Source organism: Mandrillus leucophaeus, unplaced genomic scaffold (genome assembly GCF_000951045.1).
Source record: "Mandrillus leucophaeus isolate KB7577 unplaced genomic scaffold, Mleu.le_1.0 Scaffold232, whole genome shotgun sequence".
Taxonomy (NCBI): Eukaryota; Metazoa; Chordata; class Mammalia; order Primates; family Cercopithecidae; genus Mandrillus; species Mandrillus leucophaeus.
In genome coordinates this window covers 2,905,025-2,908,489 of record NW_012102388.1, presented here as the reverse complement: position 1 = coordinate 2,908,489, position 3,465 = coordinate 2,905,025, and positions in this window count along the sequence as shown.

Sequence of the window (3,465 nt, the reverse complement as noted above, 5' to 3'; positions counted from 1 at the left end):
CAATACTAGAAATGGAGAAACAAACAGATGTAGTAATATAGTTTGGATCTGTGTCCCCACCCAAATCTCCTGTTGAATTGTCATCCCCAATGTTGGAGGTGGGGCCTGGTGGGAGATGAATGGATCATGGGGTGGATCCTTCATGAGTAGTTTCGCACCATCTCCTCAGTGCTGCTCCCGTGATAGACAGTGAATGAGCTGCTGTGAGATCTGGTCATTTGAAAGCACGTAGCACCTCCCTGTCTCCCTCCTGCTCTGGACATGCTAAGACATGCCTGCTCCCTCCTCACCTTCCGCCATGAGTTAAAGCTTCCTGAGGCCTCCCCAGAAGCAGATGCTGCCCGGCTTCCTGTACGGTCTGCAGAACTGTGAGCCAATTAACCCTCTTCTTTATAAATTACCCAGTCTCAGGTATTTTTTTATAGCCATGCAAGAAATTACTACCAATACAAGTAGTAATTACACTAGGCAAAATCCAAAAAGTTATTTTACCCATATTTGCAAGAATAAAAGAGAGAGAGAGGATATGTAAATGAATAAGGGAAGAGAAGGAAAGTGTTGGAGGCAGGAATTAAAAGGGCTATTTTTATATTGCCCTTCATCACATAATGAAGGGTAAGAACCCTCAAATTCACGCTGAACTCAATGAGACCGGCAGCAAGTGATCGCAGTGGGAGGTGAGAGATGCTCTTTCTGTGCTGAGCTTTCCCGGCATCTACTGTGCAGGTGATTCAGGATGTGGGACACAAAAAGAATCGAGAATGCCTGCGTCTATGCCACTTGCAGTCCAGTTACAAAAATGTCCAAGAAAAAACTTCCTGCTAGGCACAAACACTTAAGATTCCTTCCCAAGTATACACACGCAGCAGAAAGATTTTCAACTTCCCTAGTAAACATATAAAAATCCCATAAAGCACGGTGACTGAAGATGGCATCATAGTTAAGACCACGGTTCCCAGTTGCCATTTATTAGCCAAATTCTTGACGTTCCTAAGTCTCAGTTTCTTCATCGGCACAAGAGGGAGAGTAAACAGCAGCTCACTTATAGGACTGTTAGCATTAAATAAGATTAATATGCAAAAAGCAGCTTAGCACGTGACTAGAATGTGGAACTCCCTCAATGAACATTCAGAAAAAAAGGAAAAATCCTGGTTTGGGCTTTAACACCTGTTATAACTTAATTTAATGTGACATAACTGAAATAGCAGGAAAGGTCAATGCTGAACAGACAGTAACCAGCTGCAAAGCCCTCAGATGAGGAAAACCAGGGTAGAATTCCCCTTCATCAGTGGAAGGGCGGCCTGGGCCTGGAGATGCCACAGGGACCTCATCACAACACAGAAAACTGCCAAGAAAATGTAACGTGAAGTGCCCCCAAAAATCACACTTTAAAAAGCCAGAACAAAGCAACGTTACTGAAATCAACGCTGTCCTGAGCAAGAGTGCTTTTGCATCTATGTGTGGTTAACAGCCCACTCGCCACTGATTCTGACTTGGGGATTCAACTATATGGCCGCTGAAACACACCCAAGTCCTCAAGTCCCTAATGCTCCAATCTAGTTCAAATTTTGCTATAAGTCTTCCCTTTTTCTTTGAGGAAAATAAGTAGGGTGTGATCTTTTTACCCATTAACTCACAAACCATATTAAAGCATTACATGCCTAAAAAGCAGCTGTAATCATCGAGCTTCCCCACAAGCAGGACTGAATCATGATAAATCATAACGACGACAACTAGCGCTCATGAAGGACACATACCAGCTCCACGTCAGATGGGACGCTCAATCCTAAGGGGGCAACGAAGGGCTCTTCGTTTTCCTCTAAATTTTCAGCCTCATTTTTTTCTGCATAAAAAGAAAATTTAAAAATTCAGAACAATGCAGGGAGGAAGGGACCTGCAGCAAGACGGAAGCATGTGACTGGCTGTTCCTGCTTCTTTACCTTCTGTTTTATTTCTAGAAGCCAGTTTCAGCTTTCTCTTCTACCTACAACGCAAGTGAAACTCACTTTACAAAATTCCCAATGAGGCGGGGCGGGGGGTGGCAGGGGCGGTTGCGGCAGGGAGGTGTGGTGCAGCAGAAGGAGTGTGTCTAGGGTCAGACTGCACGGCATTCCCTTGGTATACACAGGGTTCTAGGACCCCTGCGGACACCAAAATCCACATGTGCTCGAATTCCGCTTTTGGTCCATTTGAACCCACATATACAAAGAAGCTGACCCTCCATATATGCGGGTCTCACATCCCTCAATCTGATCCCTGTATGGCTGAAAAAAATCCTCATATAAGCGGACCTATGCAGTTCAAACCTGTGTTGTTCAAGGGTAACTGTAGTTAAACTCCTGCCCTGCCACTTGTTAGCCCCAGGATTCTGCTGTTCTCTGTTTCATCACAGGCTGTGAAGTCATCGCATCTACTCCCAGGGCCAAGTGGGGCTCAGGTGAGATAGCCCACCTGAACATCTCTACCATAATCTTCCGCACTTAGCAGATGCTCAGTCCATGTTCCTTTTCCCCTCCGCATCTCTTTCAGGTATGTAGGTAAGTATTTCACTGGTATCGCTAAGATTTTTCTCCAACTATTTCTGTGGATTCCTGACAGCATGACACAACACAAGGTAATCAATTCCTAGATAAATGATTTTCATCTTTGAATTGTAAACTACCTGGGTATAACTGTCAAGATTCCTCTACCCAAGCAAATTACCTCTTTCACAAATAATCAATTATTTTTCCATTTCTGTTTATTCATTAACCATTCACTTAACAAGTATTTGCCTACTATGTGGTAGACAAGGTACTACACATTATCTTTCTGTATTCTAAGGTATCTAAGTACATCTCAATAACTCAGATGATTACCAGTTTAAAAAGACACACTGAAATGTACAAAAATACCACAGCAAACTTTAAAAAGCTAACTTTTTTAAGGATTTCAATGATCTATTGAGGTTCTTATTTAAAAACAGATGACATTAAAGAAGCAAACCTTAAATCTTCATGAAAATAAATGTTTCTATCATACACAGTAAAGGCTCTTGAAGCGATCAATAATTTGCAAAGATCTCCTGTCAAGCCTCATTCTGTGAAACCAAGGAGGAATTTTAAGCAGGTTTCCTGGTATATAAAAACTTGGGTATTCTAGTCTGATCAGATACAAGTTGATTACAATCCCTATTAAGTTACAGTTATTTAACACTGTCCCATCCATTTCTGTTTGAGTCCCCTGTTCTTTCAAAAATCAGAGACAAAGCTGGGTGCAGTGGCTTACACCTGTAATCCCAGCACTCTGGGAGGCCGAGACAGGTAGATCACCTCAGGTCAGGAGTTCAAAACCAGGCTGGCCAACATGGTGAAACCCAGTCTCTACTAAAAATACAAAAAATTAGCCCGGCATGGTGGCACACACCTGTAATCCCAGCTACTTGGGAGGCTGAGGCAGGAGAACTGCTTGAACCCAGGAGGCAGA